Source organism: Protopterus annectens, chromosome 12.part0 (assembly GCF_019279795.1).
Source record: "Protopterus annectens isolate FY-2018-M chromosome 12.part0, PAN1.0, whole genome shotgun sequence".
Classification (NCBI taxonomy): domain Eukaryota; kingdom Metazoa; phylum Chordata; order Ceratodontiformes; family Protopteridae; genus Protopterus; species Protopterus annectens.
The window spans coordinates 1,250,206,246-1,250,228,658 of NC_056746.1; positions in this window are offsets into that span (position 1 = coordinate 1,250,206,246).

A 22,413-nucleotide genomic window follows, 5' to 3' on the forward strand; every position below is an offset into this window, starting at 1 on the left:
GAAAATCCTGCAGGCCTTAGGGTTCATGGCCTCATGCATCCTACTAATTCCATATGCCAGACTGCATATGAGGAAACTTCAATGGTACTTAAAAATCTTTGGTGTCAACATACTTAGGACGTGGAAGCTGTCATTCCTATCATACCCTCTCTAAGGACAGAGTTTCTTTGGTGGGCAGCAGCATGCAACCACAACAAAGGACTGCCCTTTACTCAACCCCTCACCGCCCAGACTCTAACCACAGATGCATCAGACTATGTCTGGGGGGCACACATGGATGGCAAGTGCATTCAGGGCCCCTGGAGCCCAAGTCAAATTCATATGCACATCAACCAAAAAGAGATGCTAGCTGTGCAGCATGCTCTGACAGCTTTCAGATCCCTACACTTACCAGGACACCTGCTAATAAAAACAGACACCACATTTATGTAGTACATCAAAATGCAGGAGGGAACACACTCTTACCCACTCTGCAGACTAGCCATGGCCCTTTGGAACATGGCCTTGGACATGCAGGTCCATCTGCAAGCTCAATTCCTGCCAGGCAAACAAAACTCACAACCGACTTAAGCAGAAATCTCCTAGACCCACATGAGTGGCAATTAGAGCCCAGCACCTTCAACCTTCTGATTCAGAAATGGGGGACCCCAGAGGTGGATCTATTTGCCTCCCCCTGCAATCACCAGCTCAGCAAATTCTGCACCAGGAGTCCTCACAGCAGGGCCTGGAAAGTGGATGCCCTATCCTTCCAGTGGGTAAATCTCTCAATCTATGCCTTTCCCCCTCTGCCCCTTCTGTCAAGAGTATTGCTCAAGATAAGACAGGACAGACCAAGGACAATTCTGATTGCCCCAGACTGGCCATGCCAGCACTGGTATCCGCTCCTGCACAGTCTGTCACTGGTGCCACCTTGGCACTTACACCAGAACCCAACCCTGCTCTCTCAGCAGGGGGGACAGATCTTGCATCTGCAACTCCAAACCCTAAATCTTGCAGCCTGACTTATTCTGGGAATTCTCCCCCAGTAACCAGCCTAAGCAAGCAGTTGCTAGACATCATTCTTGAAGCCAGAAGACCCAGTACAAGGAAATCATAGGCTGATAAGTGGAAAAGGTACTGCTCCTGAATTCAATCTAAAGGAGAGGACACAAACCTGCCCTCCCTGCCTCTAATCCTGGATAACTTAGCAGATCTACTCCACAGAGGCCTATCCTTCTCCTCCATTAAGATCCATGCCTCTGCCATTTCAGTTCATTACAACACTGAGGCACCTCTCTTCTCTCACCCTCATATCAAACAGTTTCTGAGAGGGTCAAACAACTTAAGGCCACCAAGGAGGGCACCCACCCCTGCTTGGGACTTTAACTTTGTACTGGAAAAGCTCATGCTTCCCCCCTTTGAGCCTGCAGCGTCAGCAGAGTTAAAATTCCTCTCTTGGAAAACAGCCTTGCTTCTAGCCATCACTTCAGTTAGAAGAGTGTGTAAGCTACAAGCACTCATGGCTGTGGAACCTTTCATTATTTTCCATGCTGACAGGGTTTCCCTCAGGACTAACCCTTCCTTTATGTCTAAAGTGGTATTCAGTGTGGCTCTAAACCAATCTATCCATTTGCCAACCTTCTTCCCTGCTGTGCCTTTCGGCTTTTCTCGGTTAGGGGTCGCCACAGCGGAACTCTGGTCTGCTAATGATTGGCAGTTGATTGTTACGTGCCGAGTTGCCAGCCCTGATGCACAAACTTCAATGAAGGTACGCCCATTCACGTATGTCTCCACGCAGAAGACGCTCTAGCTGAGAATCAAACCGGACAGGGAAAGGATCATGCACTCCTTGGAAATGCACAGACAGCTCAGATTCTACCTTGATAGGACTAAACCCTTCAGGAAATCTGACCAGTTATTAGTCAGCTTTGCATCAGGGGCAGAGGGCAAGACCTTTCTAAACAAACAATTTCCAAATGGATAGCACACTCTGTACATTTCTGCTACAAGCACCATGGGATACCAAACCCGCAGGGGGTCAGAACACATTCCACTAGGGCAACTTCTACATCTACAGCATTCCTCAGAGGAGTTCCTACCAGGGATATCCTGGAAGCTGCTACCTGGATTTCTGTACACACCTTCACCAAGCATTAACACCTGCCTATCTTTTCCAAATCCAGGGCGGGTTTTGTTACAGCAGTCCTGCAAGGCATACTAGCCAGCCCCAACTCTTCTTGACTGCCTCCACCCTTCTTCAGCTTTGGGAATCTACCCAAGTGTGATGACTGCAACAGTGAAACATGAAGAACATAGTACAGTTGTGTACACTGACCATAAATGTAGATGTTTGAGTGTATTCACTGTTGCAGTCCTGGTTTCCCTTCATCCAGTCCCCTTGTTTCTTTCTCTTTCTCTTTCTCTCCTCTCTATGCATATTACTCACCCCTTTCTGGGGTATTGGTGTTGGTATTTACTTTTTACTGGTGGTGTTTTCCCACCATAACATAGCTCCCTATTTGGGGCGGCTCCTGACATTTGGGGCAAGAAAAACTGATGTAATGGTGTTAGCTGCCTGTTTCTATACCCCTAACGACCTGAAGTCAGTCCTGGAGCGACAGCAACCGATGCAGAAATACTAAGTCTCAGTTATACAGGCCGACTGAGGGCTACCTGCAGGCAGATAGCCCAAGTGTGATGACTGCAACAGTGAATACACTCGAACATCTACATTTATGGTAAGTGTACACAACTGTACTTTTCTGGAGAGTTACTATTAAAAATAGGCCTGACTAATACTGTACCCTATACTATTTGTTTGGTTTGACTTGTTCTCAGGTTGGGGAGAGAAGGAATTCATTCCTGTCTTCCTTTTTAGAACTCTAAAACTCTAATAACGTAAGTTATGTTTCTGTGAGGGGAAACCAGAAAGTGCAGCAGATAATAATTGTACTGTATTTCTTCGATTTTTTTTTTTTTTTTTTTGCTGGTTGCTTGAGAGTGCCGGTTGCTTGAGTTCCAGTTAACTGAGAGTTTACTGTTGTCATTTTTTGAGCTGCTGCATTGAACACGTTGTGAGAGCACTATCCTTTTATGATGTTTAGTTATAGTTGTGCATCCTCAGCCCATTAGACGTATTCTACGCTAATCGGCATTCGTCTAATAGCTGTACCTCAACCAATACAGAGGTGCTGCACCTAAGAAGGTTTTTTCTTTTTTTGCCTCCTCTCATCACTAACATTGGTGCATTGTTAACAGGAAAAAGTATACCTGGCAAGTAGTAGAAACAGATTGTGTGTTTCAAGTATTATGTTCCTTTGAAATGTTGAAAAACTTGCTTCACGTTTACTTCTTTGCAGTTAAGGAGTTAACATTCAGGCAGGTCTGTAAATTATGCATTTAGTTGGTGTTATTAATTCAAGAGGTTTTAAAAGGTTCAAATCTGTGCAGCTGCCTTTAGAGAGCTTTGACAATGTTATCACCACCAATAAGGCAGTGTGTGTTTCTGTTTTGGTTACCATGGTATCTGAGCTAATTGATTTGAGGTGGAAAGGCAATTGCATTCAGAACAAAAAGAACCAGGCACTTGAAGTTTCAGTATTTTTATCTTGCTTCTTTGAAGTTTCTTTTAACTATTTTATCCATTAGTATCCACTGTGATGCAGTTATTTTTTAATCCCTAATTAAAATCAAACTACTCAAGTGGGCTGTATAGGTCCAGGGATATGGATTCATCAAAGAATACAGCAGTTTAAACACAATTAAATTATTGTATTGCTATCCCCACCTCCATCTTCTTAACAAACTACAGTGGCAGTCTTTTGGCCTGCTACACATAATATGTTTAGCAAGTATATGTGGACTTTTGGCATATTAATCTGCAGTACAGCAACCTTTGTCATGCCAGATTTCTAAAGTTCATCATCAGCATTGAAAGAATCTATGGTTCTGATTATAGTTGCACATTTCCTTCTAATAACAATCTCTTCTTTGGGATCATCATATGCATGCAGAGATCAGACTTTCCAAAGGATGATCCTATGAAAGTAACACCTCTGGTTCATAAATTAAACCTGTTGTGTTGCATACTGCAGAAAAGTATTAGTAAATCTTATAACATCAGTACGTTTGTCTGAGTGTTTGCACGAGGTGTGTGATTTAGTATTGTTTTTCAAAGTGTGCATCTAAAACTATTTGTTATATGTAATATTGCTTGTAGTGCACATTAAATGGTGTTTTATCATACGTTACTAAGATGGCAGCTGGATGAGGACATCTGCATGTTATTTTGTAGCATAAATTACCAAAGGCAGGAATTAGACAATCAGTGAGCACAAATAATTTTTACTTTTTTAACAGACATATTTATCTTAGTAATACTGTGTGGACTAGATGATTAATTGGGGTCTATGGTTAATCATCGAACAGCTCATTCATTGAATGGCTGTTCGTTGAATACTACTTGTCGAAACTTCCTTTTAAACGAATGGCCATATCATTGTAATGATTTTCATCGAACAATGATACTCGGTCAACATAAAGGAAACATAAACAAATACTCAAATTACCAGTAAATGAGTTATAAGGAAATATGCCCTTTCCTCACTGTAGTATACAGAAAAATGCAAAGGTAGAAATAATGAGTTAAAATGCCCCATGTCTTAATGTAGTCAAGCGTAGAAGAAAGGCAGTTGTTGCTTATTTTATCACTTTCACCCACCCATTGAACTTCCTCCATGCTGCCACACACATCAGCTTCTGTATGTTTTTTTTTCACTCACTTATAGATTAAATAGTCATTAATCAGTTAAGTCAACAGCTGTGTATTCATTTGTTTATAGGTTCATAGGTTCATAGGTTGGTACTAGGCTATTGGCCCTAGGGCCTATACAAGCCTATCCATAACAATTCCCTGGCTATTTCTTCCCAGGATATTTACTTCCTTGGTCCCTGTCTAGCAGCGCGACTGACATGATCCCTGGGGTGAATTTACTATCTCCCATCCAATCGTCAAGGTTCCTTTTGAAGAGGGCCAAAGAGGTGCTCAGCTTGACATGTATGGGCAGTCTATTCCAGAGTATGGGGAGTCTCTGGGTCAGAAACCTATCCCTCCAGCATGTTTTGTTCATTGTGATGACCAGGTTTAGATCTCTGGAGCATGTGGCTCTGAGGGATTGGGATTTCTTTAAGTGTAGCATGTCCAACAGCACTGGGTTTGACATGGCCTTGTATGTTAAACAGAGATCGCCTCTGAGTAGGCGATATGCGACAGAGTATAGCTGGAGTTTTTTTAGATGGTCAGCATAGGGCATCTGCTTTAGGCCTGTGATTCTTTTAGTGAGGTATTTCTGAGGCCTTTCCAGTTGTTGCAGATGTCTTGTGAGATACATACCAAATGGGGCGTTATACTCTATAATAGGTCTAATAAGGGATGAGTACAGTGGGACAATGACCTCCTTTTTTCTGGATGAAAAGGCATTAGTGATGAGGTGTGCCACATAGAAATATTTCCTGACTGTTGTGGCTATGTGGTTATCGAAGTTGAGACCATTGTCCACCTGTGTCCCTAAGTCCCTTATCAGACTTTTGGTGTTTAGTGTACTGCCACTTATGTGGTAATTCATGGGTACATGGTTTTTCCCCAAAGTGGATAACTATACATTTCTTGGCATTGAGCTTGAGCCCATGGCTCTGGCACCAAGCATCTGTTTCTTTAAGGCCCTTTTGTAGAATATCCATATCATTTGGGGATTCAGTAATGGCTCCCAGTTTGCAGTCATCTGCAAACTTTGTTAGCCAGAGTCCCTTAGTGCTGGCCTGTACTTGAGAGAAGTAGATGCCAAACAAGAGCGGTCCCAGGACTGAACCCTGAGGTACTCTGCTTGTCACTTGTCTGGAGCTGGATTTTGAGTTGGCTACTTTTACAGTGTGGGTTCTGTCAGTAAGCCAGTTGGCAACCTATCGAGTGACGTAGGGATTAATGCCTAGCTTAGTAAGTTTATCTATCCTTTGTTGAGTGGGTTAGTTTCACTAGGCTAATAGCCTTTTTTTAGGGGAGAACAAGGTGGTAATTATGCTACTAGTGGAAGTTTGGCAAGGGCATTAGGGATCTTCCCCTTCTCATAGCTTTTTCAGCTAGTGAGTGCATGTGCACATCTGATTCCTATCACAATGACACCTGGGAGGATGGTGCGCAAGCAATGTCATGGCGGAGAAGGGATAGGAAGCATTGTACACTCAGACAGTGCAATCTGGTGGAGATTTAATGGATTTGGAGAGATTGTTCCAACATGAACTGTGCGGTGTCTCTGAGGTGGAAAAAGAAGATTGTTTTGCTATAACCCTCCAGTCAGATTAACAACAGAAGATTAATTTCTGTAGATGTGAGCTGGAGAGAATGTGCTTAAAGAATTACAGTATTATATGCATATATAAATTGCAAAAAAGAGAAAATCTGTTTCATCAAGTATTAGGCTATGTAGTGGTTAACATGACAATTAGAATTGCAGGAGATTTTAATTGTAATTTTAGAGGAAAATGTAAAAAGAAAGGGAAGAATGTTAAAAAAATTCAGAATGTGAAAAAAATGTGGTAAAATAGTCATGTTGAACACAAGTCAATTGAGTTATAGAAGGGGGTCAATTGTTTATGAAATTGATTATTTTGTATAATCTGAAGTCCTGAGGATAGCAGATGGTTATACAGTTATGAGAGGTTTTTCAGACATTTAGCAATATGGATGGAAGTGATAAAAAAGGGACTATATAAAAATAGGAAAAGGAATAACTAGAATAAATGAAAAATTATTGGATGAACTTTTAAATAGGAGTTATAGAAGGATCATATAACTATGAAAGACTTCTATAAAAAATGCCTGAAAGGAGTGTTGAATTTAAAAAGAAGTAAAAAAAAGTTTTTTTTTTTCCAGTGGCAGGAAGAAATAAAGGAAGCAAATGTGAAGTATTGAAAATGCGCAGAGATGTATTAGAAAATTTAGAAAATAATACAAGAGAGTGTTATGATAATGGAAAGGAAAACTATAAAAGAAATCAAGGAAAAATGAAGGTATTGCTGTTAGATACAGGTATCTGCTAATCTGGGTAAAATAGTAAAGAAAGATGTTAACATAATGAGGGAAATGAAAAAATGTAAAAGGAGAGGCAAAAAGAAAAGACTGTGTTATAAGTATTTGAGCACAGTGTATTGAAAATATGTATAAGAGTAAAATGAAGGAAGATGGGAGAGAATGGAAGGTAAAAAATCAGAAAGAGTGAAGGAAGAATTTGAAAAAAAAATTAATATTGGTGAATTGGGTGATGTATGTAGGACGGTAAGCACTGATTCAATATCAGGACCAGATGACATAGGATATGGAATGTATAAGAAATTAATAGGTTGTCAGAGTATTTTGAAAAAGTTATGAATGAATGGTTGAAGGAAGATTTTGTTTATGAAGAGTTATGTAGTGAGATATTAAAATGTATATGGAAGAAAGATGAGAAAATTAAATAAAAAAATGGGGACCCATCACATTAAAAAATACAGATTATAACATTTATGTAAGAATAATACACAGGAGAATGGAAGTAAGGATGAAAAATATTATGTCAAGAACTGTTATTGGTTGTGAGAGAAGTAGTGGATGATATAAGTAAAGGAGAAGATGTGAGTCTTATGCTAGGAGATACTTGTAAAGCATTTGATACAGTAGGACATGGTGCTTTGTAGAATGTTATGGAAAAGTTTGGAATAAGTCATAAAATTAGGAGTGTATGTATGTCAGCATATCAAAATAATTAGAGTAAAAGTGTTTGCGAATGAGTGGCTGAGTAAAGAAATGTGCATGAAATGTCATATAAGACAACGATAAGATTGGAATATTGTTTGCATTGGTAATAAACCCGATAGAGAGCAAAGTAGCTTATAAAATGAAAGATTCTAGATATGTAAATCAAAAGGAGGTAGTAATTCCTGTATTTCTGGCATATGCAGATGATACAGTTGGAACTGCTTGGAACAAGATATGGATGTTTTGGTTTGTTTGAATGAGTGTTTAAAGCAAATGGGAATGGTCTTAAACAAAGATAAAAGTAAGGGTTTGTATGATGTGTCGAAAATTCGGGGTGTGTATTTTTCAATGAATTAAATGTCTTTGCTACGTATAAAATGTGGGAAAAAGTTATCATTATGATGCAATAGGAGAGTTTGGTAAAAGAAATGAAAGAAATATGTTTTCTGTGGAAGATGTACAGGCTAGCATTCAAGAAAAATGTTCACATGGTGAATTTGGTATTAATGGGGAAAATAGCTTTATATGTCAAATGTTTATATGATTCAATGAAAATATGAAAAAGAAATTGTGCAAATGCTGTCTTCTTTCATATGAGGTTCAAACATTAAACCCAGTGAACAGGGGTGTGTTGTATATCCATGAAGATGAAAAGGGATTGGGGTTATTAAACCCACTTGTATATTCTGCTTCATTATGCTTGTTTGGAGTATTAAAGTAGGTAAAAGAACTGAATGAGAAATTGAGGGCAAGACTGTTTAAATATAAAAAAATTTGGAGATGATGAGAATAAGAAAAAGACTAAAAGAATATGTAAATGAACAAATTAAAAAAATATCAAGAAAAATATTAACATTGAAATTAAACATTAATGGTTTAGAAAAAGATAGATGAATGTGATATAATAATATAATAAAACAATTATGTAATACCTCCCAACAGTCCCTGATTTTGACTCAGATGTTAGCTCTGTCCCTCTTAATTCCTCCTAAAGCTGATGAACTTTGGAGAAAAGATGGTGAATTACACTTAATAAATAATGACAATAATTAAGATTTCTAGACTTCTTTTATATCAGAAAATGTATATTAATTCAGATTCTCTTATTCTGTCAATGTTTCAAGTTAATAGCAGGAATATTTTAAAAGTGGCCCTGATTGCCCCTGATCCTCTTGAGATTTGTCCCTGACTGGTTGAGAGCTACAATTTATCAAAAGGTGTGATCAAATCCATTAAAGTATGGAAACAGTTGTGCTCCAGGACAGTGGAGTGTCAAAATTTTCTATGGAAACAAGTGATAAATAAGTTATCTGTAAAGAGGAATATGCCATATTAAAAAATGTTGAAAGACTGTGTTTTTGGTGGGGAGAAAGAAAGAACAGAGCATGTTTTTTTTTTTAAATGTAAAAGAGTTGTGAAATTGTGGAAACAGTCGTGTGAAGAAAATTGTTGATGGTATGAATGACACAAGTAATATCGATATGAATATTATGAGTGCAAAAAGAAAGAATATTTAAGAAAGGTAAATAGAAACTTATTTTAAGTTCTACTTATCAGTCAGAATGAAAGCTAGAATGAAATTCTGTTAAAGGGAAATGGATTTTAGCAGATACATTGCAAAAGATTAGATTTTGCTTGTGAAAGATGGAGTGGGGGTCAGTTATGGAATAATAATAATTATAATGTAATAGGAAATATAAAAAGTAATATAAAATGGAGAATGTGTATATACGTGTTTGTAAATAAGTTTTTTTATGTTGTATTGGACCCTTGCTCCTTTTGATAGGTACCATGGGATCTTTTACTTCCACCTGAGATACCACCAACTCAAGCAGATAGGGCCGCAGTTTATTGTCTCATCCAAAAGGCAGAGCACTCAGGAGTTTTGCCCCCCACCCCCTTTATGCTACACTGCAGTAGCAGCAATCAGTCCACCTGGGGTGGGAGGAGAACCTACAGCCTTCTGCACCAAAAGTAAGTGTGGTATCTATTGCACCTATGACACTGATAAAATGTCAGAATACTACAGTTTAGTCCCATGAAGGAGTACATGGACACTGCAGGCATTCTTATTGTAAAACATCTAGCTACAGCCACTCAATATTTCAACATCACCACCACAAAGGAACAATGCTAGTTTGACATTTTGGAGCTTTGCACAGTGCAGAACTTTAGCAGGTTGCTTTAGCATAATGCAATAAATATTAACATATGATATTTTACTGATTGTAGCTTTAATTTGCCTGAATATTTAATGCATATCAGAATAATGTAACTTCAATGAAAATAAACAGAAGTCAAATACTTTCTCTTGCATACTCTGTATTTTATTTTGTATAGTCCTAAAGTCATGCTGAGTGCAGTAATATATCTTCCAAAAATCTAATCAAACAAATGTGGAATATTGCCATTAAATATGTATGTATAAAATAGTAAGATTAGTGGATTTCAAAGTAGAAAGTGATGTTTTCTTGAGTTAATTACTTGGATTTGGGGGCCTTATAATAATAAGCATTACTGATGTAAAACAGATTGTATCTGAAGAACACAGTTGTCCTTCACCTATTTCACATATTTTTTTCCCCAGCTGTGGAGGTACTTATTGCTCAGATATCATGGCTAGAAATGGAACGAAGACATAATGAATATATAGGATTATGGCTGGGATCATAACGTGTTTTTTCTGAGTTCAAGTCATTGATGCCAAGAGATTTAACTCGAGGGAAGCTTGACAGGTGAATCTTGGCAACCCTATCAAGAACATATAATTGAAGATTATGGTCAGAGACACAGTCATAATTCTTTGTAGTGCATGGAGTTTTATCTGCTCCATGTACTGCTAGTTACAGTAAAATAAAAAACACACACAAAGTGTTTTCCCTGATTTCAAAGCCATAACGCACTGGAGCCCCTTAGTGAGTGCTGTCAAAGGCAATGTGTAACACACAGTCGGTTACATTTAGACTCACCTTGTCATGCTTCTAAACTGTTCAGATTGTTCATCATAAAGGCCATAGGTTTCAGATAAATCATGGAGGACTGAAGTCACTGAATAGACATACATTTGAGCTTCAGAGAAAATGCAGGCAAACACAGATCCTGCACATCCTGTTATTCTAGCTATTTTCTAAGTTTGCAAGAGGAAGGGGCGCCTTATCAGTACAGACAGCAGGCAGAACCAATTGTTTTATTTTACTGCTGTTGTTTACTGGTCTTTACTGACAGATTTTATAGCTTATCACTAAATCTAACCTCAGCAGCTTATGCAGGAGGTGCTTAACATTTGTCAAGATGATGTCTCGCACCACTGCAGCACTTAACTGATTTGTCTTTTTATGAATATCAGAGCGTAATCACCGCTCTTCATGCATTACATGGAAATTAAGAGAGAAATGTAGAATTACAGAAATTAATTCTTAATCTACATAATTAGAACTGCAGTCATTTTTGGTTCAGTTCTGTATTAGGAATTGATAGTTTTTGTTAGCAGTTAGCTGTTGTGTATCAACACCCACCAGTGCTGTTTATCATTGATGTATATGATAAATATTGGTCAAAAGAAAATGTGCAGAACTTCCAAGATGGCTGCACACTGATCAACAACTTAATTTCAGCTCGCCCAGTGTGAAAAAAGAAACTGAGAGATAAGGGCCACTAACTATCAGTTTTTGTATGTTCTTTTACTGGCTAGTAAGTACACTGCCTAGATGACATCAAAGAAGAAACTTTGAGAGCCTGAAAGAAATTAAACTAGAAACATGAGGAGAAAACACTGACTGAGAAGAATCCTGCAACTGCGTGTCAAAAAGCAGTGCAAGCTTCAGCCTACCTATATGGTTAACAAAACTAAACATAAATAAATAATATGCATTACTTAGCTGATCCTGCAGTTATTCAATCTATGGACACACAGTAAACAAATCTTAAACACCTGCTGTATTTGTTGTAATCATCATTTGTACAATTATTTCAGGAAACGTGTTACAACAACTTCAAATATGCTGGTGCCCTAATAAGATCATGCATAATTAAACCATGTTGAGTGTGCTTTTTTGGTATTCTAAAATAAATTATTTTCTTGCTAATGTAGTACACCACCTTGTATTCCATTTAATTTTCATCACTCTCCCTTTCAATGGTTTATTTCCTTCCATTTTATATTCAGGAATATAATCTGGCATTAATTTCCTTGCTTTTTCTTTTTAATTAATAACATCAATAAATAAATATTACAAGGAGTGTAACGCAAATCATGTGTGTGTGTGTGTGTGTGTGTGTGTGTGTGTGTGTGTGTGTGTGTGTGTGTGTGTGTTTACCTTATCTCCCTCTGCTTATCCAGTAACCAAGCCTTTCTTCAAATATTGTATCTACCCACAACAGCTCTTGTCTCACCACAGCACCTCTTTTACTTTTTCATGAGTGCTGCTAATAAATGTTCCAATGCTTCAATGTTTCTGGTGCCCACGTCCTTCTGTTGTATTAGGTGGCTATAAAATCTGCCTCAGTATGGTTCACTAGGCTAGTTACCACAATTCAATGTGCTTTATCAAATTGACTTCCTTTTTGTTTACCACATTTCCAAGTACATTTGTATCTCCTTCTTCTTAAATTAGTTTGGGAGGAGCATACGTGCAGAGTTTTTGTTCAAAAGTACTTTGCGTAAGACAAAGTGCTTGGAGCTTTGGTGTGAGAGCTGTATAAAACTGTGCTTTTCATTGAAAATGTCAGTTTGTGCCAAGTTACACTGGTGCATGTGAGTTATGTGAATCTAATTAATATTTTCATGAGTTCTTGAGAGAATGCAGTGCTTTTATTTACAAATGTATCCTGTAAATGAATGCTGTGTTGTCGCAGTATGATGCTTTACTCCAAGTCTATGTGATTTACTTACTTTTAGAATGGTTATAGCAGTAGAGAAATTATTTTTGTCTCCTACCTTTAGAAACCACAGAGCTGATTTTAAGTATAGAGGACATGGGGAATATAGTCACCTGAGTGGAGGTGTGTTTGGGGTATGGGGCTATGCCTCTTTATAAAGCAATGTTTTCTGTATTTGTTGTTTCAGCATTTTTTTCACTATACTGGTTTTCTGATAAAAACAGGCATGAGGTTTTTGCACTTTCAGTCTGGTTACATAACACCGTTCGTGAAGAATGCTTTAATTTGTTTGGCCTTGACCTGGTCTTAACTCAAATTAAATGCCTTTTGCACTGAACTAAAGATATATCGCTGGAATCATAACTATTTCCTCTCTCCAGTTCATCTTATGCTGTATTATAGTATCTACCATTTACACAGAGGTATTATAAAATTCTATTACTCTGCTTGGAAATACATATAAGATAAGCCTGTAGCTTAATTTCAATTTGAGTTACTCTAAACATTCCACTTTTCTAGCTTCCTTCTGTCTTATTACACAAATAGCTAAGCTTAATGAGTAATGTAATCCTTAATAAAGAAAATACCTACATATGTGCCTCATAATAAGCAAACTTTGCATTATGCAGATTTTTCTACACACAGCTCTATCTTAAATGCTTTTGTGGTCCTTGATTTCATAAATAAGTATTACTTGGCATACTTAGAAATGGTAGAAGTTGCAGGTGTATTTCCAGTTGTTGAAGAACTTCATGGAAGTCATCCCAAGCAAATCTCCAACCAAGGAGAGGTTTTAATAATTGCAGCACTTTACACCTGAAAACCTCCATTATGTAGCTGTGCCACACTTATTATTTGATGCTGTGACAAAGCAAATGACAGGACACTTATTTTGTTAAAGATTTGAACAATTGCTACAAGACAGTAAAACCACTGGCCACCCTAATCAGAAGCTGCAAAACAACCATTTATCTCCCCCTACTGACCCAAATGGAGAATTTCCTTTCAATAAATTCAACAAATGCTTGGTTGTTTCATCTGATTTTCACAAAAATATACTTTGTTCATTAACCTGCTGACATATTTCATTAATCTGAATAATGCAGTATTGTCAGCAACAGATATGAGATATATAGAATAAAATACTACTGTCTCTTTAGTACTTAACGACCCATTAATGCTTCAGTAAAAGTCTCCTTTTCCCTAGCACATTTTATAAGAAATTAAAAACCCACTGTAATATGCATTCCCTGCACCTAGGTACCTTATGCAGCTCATATTTTTATACTTTTATCAGTTTTGCAGCCCTCCCTTTGGCAGGCTTTTCTAGTCAGTTAATCTTTGTTTTAGCTTGGGATTACTTAATTCTCCGAGGGAATTTCTGTGTAGTTAGCTCCCCCAAGCTATTACCCAATTGCCTTTTTGTTGTTTGTGGCATCCTTTCCTTTGTTACACACATTCTTTTATACTTACCTTGCTACACCAATTATAATTTCCTTGTTTGATTTTTAATGAATCCCCTTATTTACTTTTTAATGCACTTGTTTACTCACAGGCAGAGCATCGATTAGCATTCATTGCCTTCTTTTCTTCTTTACTCAGTTTCCCTTTTCCAGTTTCTCCCTCCCTTTCCCTGTATAATGTATGTAGCTACACACATTGCACTCACACTTGTATAAACACATATGCAAATATATATAAATGTATGTGTGTCTTTGCATTTATGTAGCTGTATATGTAGGCAACCCTCTCTCTCTCTCTCTCTCTCTTATATATATATATATATGATACACATACAGACGCAGACATACACACACACACACACATGCACACACACACACGTGCACAACTTCCATGTAATTGCTCAGACAGCTATTTGCTCAAGTGTGTTGGCTGTTTGGGGTCTATATCAATTTGTCAAAGGTTCATTTCTGTGAAGCTTTCTTCTTCATCGACTAGAAACCACAAAACGTTTACTTCGGCGAACATTCACATCCATGAAAGATTTACATAGGGAAAGTAACCAGTTGGCCAACAGCAGAAATTTTCCCTTTCCCCACTTTAGTGCAATCTTGGAGTTGGTATATATAGTTGAGGGGTGTGGGGGCACAACCCCCCACATTGGGGGCTTGAGGGGCACAGACGACTGCTTCCTTTCCCTGTTTAAATGTTTTTTTCTAAGTGATCATTCACTGAAGTGAATGTTTGCTGGTTTTGGGTCAATGAAGAAAGGTTCATGATAATTAACCTTCGACAAACTGATATAAAACCGCTATTTGCTATTCACTATTGCTTCCTATTAACTAAGTATATTGGAGAGCTACCAATCATTTATTTTCACTTTTATGAAAGATTATGTTTTTTTCTTTACTGGGACGATGTCAGAGCAATAATTTATAAGTAAGTGTTGTACAGGGGTAGGGTCTTGCTCTGCATAGAAATATTTTAACTTTTGGTTTATTTGCAGGAATATCCATGGTCCTTGACTGCATGTGTTTATAGAGATTATATGTACTCATAATAAAGGGATAATGGGATGCTTGATGAAGTGTAAAAGCTATCATTTCCATAGATATTGCATTTTGCTTGATTGTAGTAGAGAGAGAGAGTGAGACACACACGAGCGCGCGTGCACACACACACACACACACACACACACACACACACACACACACACACACACACACACACACACACACAAGCTTGATTCTGTTAGTAATCATTGAGTTGCACTTTATCAAAGCAGAACTCTTTCTTGCCAAATAGATGCATCACAAACTGATGAGTCACTAGAACAGTTACCTTCATGGGTATTACAGGCAGGGGAAAGTCAAATAGCCTACACCCACACCCCTACCCCTCCCTACATGTACTGGAGTGGGACTTGATGGAAGATGTTTCACATTGCAGACAAAACCCCACCAGTTATACTGAATTTTCATAATACAGAATGTGCTTTCTTTAGTTTGGCTGCGTTTGCTGACATCTGCATGAGTGAGGTTGCTGCACAGTGGGGAGTGGGAATATATAAGTTACATGGGGTGTAGGACGCTTGATTCCTCCACATAAAATAAGTTTAATATTATAATTTTGTGTTCAATATGTTTACTTTCAGTCTTTTTAGATCAATATTTTTGCATTCAGAATTTTTTTTGTATGATGTCTGCTGGCACAAAACACATATATGCACATGGACTAGTATATGCAGTCTGTTTTTATTACCTGATCCCACAACTGTGATTTAATGTCAGTTAAGAGTTGTTCTGCATGTCATCATGTAATAATACACAGAATACCTAAAAAAATTAAAAAAAATGGATGCACATCTGCTGTAAATATCTGGCTGGAAGACCAAGGTTCATCTGCTTAGTTCCCAATCATATGTACCATTTTTACAACAACGATAACATCACTCATAAGTTTATTATTATTGTCACTATCTCACCAATCTGAAATTCATGTACTGAAAATGAAGATTTTATGGTGATTTTAAACTATGCAGAAAATGCTTACTGTCTCAGAAAGTTAATAGTGCATGAAGGACTACCACTGAGTTGTTGCAAACTATTGGGACCTGTTTACAAATGGAATTGTAAAATCGCACACCACAGTGTGACAGAAGGGTCCCTTAAATGGCAATCCTAAAATTCCACACAGTTAAAATGTTATATATAACTCTGCATAGCAATCAGTTGGCTAAAATGGGCAGAGGAACTATTCCACTTTAAAAATACACTGCAAAACATATAATGATTATTTGACCAATCACACCTTGCCAGTATCTTCCGTTATGCCACACCTCCTTTCTACAGGACAGCCATACCAGTCAATCCCGGAATAAATTCATGACCTCAGAGATTTGGGAAATGCTAGGTTATAAACCTGTCCATTCTTCATGTTTTATTTATCTATTTGTTGGAGAAGGTTTATGTCCCTGGTTTTAGTACTGGTGCAGATACTGGAAGTGCATACAGGATATCCAGGACAACTTTTTCTCTAATGGCACCATATGTGAGATAGAGATTCCCTCTCAAAAGTCTGTGAGCATACTTTTCAACACTTAGCACAAGAAATCTGGACAAAGCCACAAATAATGGGGGGACAAAGGACCAAAAATAGGGACACTTTTTAAATACTGCTCTTACAAACTTAGAAAATTGACAGACTAGCAAGTTTTTCATTAACATAAATTTTCTGAAGGATATGAATTCTGAAACTCAAATGTCTGGCAATATTTTCTGACTTCAGTCCTCGTTGATTTGGCAGTGACTTGCAAATTTTAAAAGGAACAGACCAAAAATATGAAACAAAAATCTGGACATTCTGGGAAAATCTGGACAGTTGAGAGGTATATCTGTGAGAAATGGAATAAAGTGCTGGTGCTTCCAGCCTCTCTTGTTAGTTCTGAGACTTTAGGCATGTGATCTTTTTGCTTAAGAACCTTTATTTGCAACTAGGAATACATTTTAACTTGTCTGAAACCCCAAAAATTGTTTTCATTTTAGCTGAGGGATTTCTAACATCAAAGAAGATTATACCCCAGTTAGCATGTTTTGAATGCTGTTTTGTTTTACATTAATATGATGAACTCATGTTGAAAATATTCCAGGATTATTGATACAAGGCTCCTCTGTATTGGATAAACGCCCAGAAAAACTGATTATGTGAATTTCACCCCAACTCTGGACCCTTTCAGGCACCAAGTCACTCCACAAATAATAAATCAACCCTGCTAAAAACCTAAACTCCTCCTGACAAAATAAGAACTAGCAAAAAGAAACTCAATCTATTCCATATGAACATCAATAGCATTGCAAGCAAAATTTCAGAACTATATTCATGGATAAAATATTACTCCCCGACATATTAGCATTAACAGAATCTTGGCTAAAACCGAATATTAGCAACACAGAAATATTGCCCCCCCCACCAGGCTTTAACATCCTTAGAGCTGATAAATTATACAAAAAAGCAGGGGGAGTAGCAATAATGCACCACAGTAGCATAAACCTGTCACCTTTCACATCTCCCACACCTTCCTTCTTCAATGCCAAACTACTTCTAAATAACCTAAAACTAAACACATAGATAACTGTATGTGTGACAGTGCTTTATACCCTAGCCGCAAACCGTATCAGTACATTGCAGGACATCCTACCTTGACTATCTGATAATGTTTACACCGAAACAACTATATTAAATGATGTTAACATCAAATGGTCAAGTCTCGTGTCTGAGATAATGACTTCTAGTATAAACTTGTACAATCTCTCCCAACTTATCAGTGATCCTACCAGAATCAACCTGAAAAATGCTAAAACTACCACCCTGGACTGGTTATTAACAAGTCACCCTAACAATATAAGCTGCCATGACACCTTAGCTTGCACACTTAGTGACCGCCTGCCCTTATGTCACAAGATAATGCCATACTTCTCCCAGGGACACACATATAAATTCTTTCACAATATGAACAAGTTTGACCCACAACTGTCCACAGTAGTGAGGAAATCATTCTATATTGCACAACTTATAAGCAAAGCTATAGCATCAAGGACCAAGGAAGTCATTGTTCCACTGTATTTGGCATTCAGCAGAACTATCATTGAGTACAATGCCCCCTTTGGTATGTGCCTAACCAGGCATATCCAACAACAGGACATCCACAGAGGCTCCTCACTAAAAAAATAAAGGGTGTAAGTAACATGTCCTTTGCAGACCACCTCAAGGCCCTATCCCTGTATTCTGTCTTCTGCAGGCTGTTGGAGGAATTCTATGCCCGGCATACAGGGCATTGTCAGACTCCACTCTAATGGACCACATGTATGTCTGCAAAATGAAGAGCACCAGAATTACCTGTTCTAAAGACTTAAATCTTGCCTGTGATATAAATAGGATCTGATGGAGAGAGAGGTATGTATCCCAGAGACTTCCCCATCTCTGGAACTTAGTCCCCACCCATGTGAAGCAGAGCTCCTCCCTAACCCAATTCAAGTGTAACTTGGACAATTGGATGGGGAACAGGAATTCATCCCTTGTTTGTCACCTATTTCTCTAATGGACCCAGGCAGCCTGTAAACGATTCATCTCCCAGGCTCCTGCTTGTAAATGTTTCATCTCCCAAGCCCCAGCTTATACTTATCAAAGGTAGTTGAACTTGTCAGAGATTTGGGATGCAAGGCTAAGCATAAAAAGGCCCTTGTGGTCATTAGCATAATAAACTATGAACCTATGAAGTGTTTAATACCTTACTACAATCTAACAACTGGAACATTCTAAATATCTTGCCACAAGATGGTGCTATTGTCTGTTTTAATAAGATCTTTATTATGGAACTGCTAAACAGCATGGCCCCTCTTAGGCTTAAACGAGTGCAAAACATCTCTGCTCCTTGGCTCACTCCTACTACCAGGAATTTAATGGACTAGAGATAAAGCCTGGAAGGCATGACTCAATAATAACACAGAAAACAATCTTCAATGATATAAATACTTACAAAATGAAGCCAAATACTAGATCAAACTCAACATGAAACTTTATTACTCCAATTTGCAAAATAGATGCTACACAACTTCTAGACAATTCTGGGCCACCATATCTAAATTACTATATCCTGGATCAAATGGACAACCAAACCACAACCTCCACTGCTCCATGGAAGAAACAGCTAATGCTTTCAATGATCACTATCTCTAGCATCACTCAACTACTTCACAATGAAACTCAAAACACATCAACCTCCTTTAATAATATGATCACATCCCACTCAGTTTCACCTCCTATTTCCATTAATACTCACTTTTTTTCCTTTTAACTAGTATCTATCATAGCAATCACAAGTTCCTCAAACAAATTAAATAGCATCTATTTGTTCCAGAAGGAATTCCTTGTGATTTCTTAAAAATAGCAGCTCGCTCTTTTCCATTCCAGTATTCCATCTCATAAATAGGTCTATTCAGGAATGATCACACATCCCAGCCTTATGGAAAAAATCCTTATATTATCCCACTTCAAAAAGAAGGTAACTCCAGTGATATATCCAACTTTAGACTCATTGCCATTCTCTCTCCTCTTTCAAAAATCCCTAAAAATGTATTCATAATAAATTAATGACTCATTTACAGACTAATGACCTCCTCACCCCACACAACATGCTTTCAGATCAGGCATTGCACTACCACAGCTCTCTTACACTTCCCCAACAATATTAACCTAGCCAGAGACAAAGGCCAGCTGGTTTCTGACGTGTTTCTGGATCTGTCCAATGCCTTCAATAAAACTGTTTCTCATCAAACACTTTCACCAACTGGTTTCCAGCTACCTTTCCAGTAGGCTCCAGTCCGCTGAATGGATTAATTCGTACTCATTCTTCTCACCAGTCAAACCAAGTGTTCCCAAAGGTTCCATACTGGGGACACTGGTTTTCAACATATTTAGCAACAACCTATACACTGCCAAATGTCAAATATCCCTCATACAATATGCTGACAACTCCACATTAATCTGTTCTGTTAGTGACATAATTACACGACAACACCTCACCCGAGAGTCATTTTCAACAGTTAAAACTGGCTTAACAACTCCCAGCTTTTACTCAATTGAAAAAAAACAAAACAAACTTGCATCTATTCCTCCCAAAAGTTCTTACATGCCTCAAACAAAATTTCTTAATAATATCACCTGATAATACTCCTATAGAAGCCACCCCTCATAGCAAGCTACTTGGCATGACAAATTGATAATAACCTGAACTTTGACTCGCATGTGCAACAGGCTATCAAAAAACCTCACCAATAATTAGGGGCATGCTATACAACAAAAAACTACTTAACTGACTCATCCCTTGGCTTCCACATTGCTGCTCCCCACTTTACTATATGGTTCCTCAGTACTGTTTAACCTTCAAGCTTCCATCCAAAATAAACTGAAGCAATGCTACAACAAAACAGTGAAATTTAACACTAACTCATCAAACAGAGCCCATCACTGCTTAGACATAAAACAGTTTGATTGCCTTGAATTACCCAGGCAGCTTACTTACACCCAACTACTCCTAGTGGCAGACTTATTGGACATATACACCCCTACCAGGCCACATTGATATGGAAACAAAATGCTCCTCACTGCCTACAAACCACATCTGCTAGCAGGAACCTCTGTCTGTTCCAGCTATGCAGCCCTCTCTTGAAAACTCAATCCCCTTATCCCTTAAACATACTAGCAACCTTTTCAATTTTAAGACCAATCTAAAAAATATCTGTCTGATACCTGGAACTGTACATACATAACCCTCAAAACAGATGTATGACCACCTACTCACTATAGCTAAGCCTTCTTCACTCTAAGTTCACTAAGACCTCCATATCTTGGCAGGTAGTAAAGGCCTAACATCAACAGAAGCTCTCACTTTAATGATCTCATGCTAGTAATGTATGCCCTTTTAATTCTGCAGGCAACACTGACTATTATTTATTTTCCTGTCTTGTGTCTTGTTGTGGAACTTTTCTCCCCAAGCCTTCACTAGAAACGGGCCATTGGCTGAAATGGAATCTGTCGCTTGTCAAAGGACAGATAAAATAAAATGTTGGTCATCATCTGTGTTTGCACCTGAGAATACACTGTTACAGACTGAGATGGTACAGCATTATAAGATTTCAGTTCCGTCCTTGGTATAGAGGGTATAAAGGCCTGATTGTGAACCTGATGCCCTGTGTTTCAGCAGAGGGACAGGTGCTGGAGAAGCTATCTAAAGGGGGTTAAAGTTGGCACCCAGAGCCAGTTCACCCATCTTTGAGGAGGTAGGTAACCTGATCTGCTAAAGAACTAACACCACATGCAGGCCGGGTGTTGCATTAATGTTACATCAATTGTGAGGGTCAGATACCTGCCAAGCAGCATGACCTTGCACAGTTGCTAAGTTTGACACATGCATGGAGGTGCACATGGGTCTGTTGCCATTATTGTGGAAGTCTTCCTTATTCTGCTGCTATGGAACAGCAGGAGTCATGGGTAAGGATAAAACCCCAGGTGCACCGAGGGTGATGTTGCTGATGGGATCAACCTATGTAGCTCCCCGAGCCAGGAGCAACTAGCTGTCATCCTACTCTTGGCTATCTGTCCATCCAAGAGTGCCATCTCATCTGGGGGGGGGATAAGCTAGACCTTCAGATGGAGGAGATGATGGCAGCATAAATGTTATGGCTGAAAGTCAGAGTGGCCTTGTGGATAAAAAGGTATAGAAAAAGAAAAAACTGTGCATGTGTGTGTCTATGTGGGTGAATGTCAGCACATTCTGTGTGTGTGTGTGTGTGTGTGTGTGTGTGTGTGTGTGTGTGTGTGTGTGTGTGTGTGTGTGTGTGTGTGTGTGTGTGTGTGTGTGTGCATATGTATGTGGCTAGATAGATATAGATATGGATATAGATATAGATATAGATGTAGATATAGATATAGATATAGATAGACATACATATTTTCCAAGACTTTATATATATATTTATATATATATATATATATATATATATATATATATATATATATATATACATATATATATATATATATATATATATACATATATTGGTGATGTAAAAATTCTTCTTACACAAAAAAACAAGACTCTAAATAAAATTCTTAAATATGGTTAATTGCAATTCTAATAACATTTAAGTAGCAAAAATTCACTTTTTGCATCTAATTACACTGACTCCCAGTGGAAAAAATAGCTGTCTATTCAGAAGATGTTATGTTTAACGTCAAGTGATAGTATA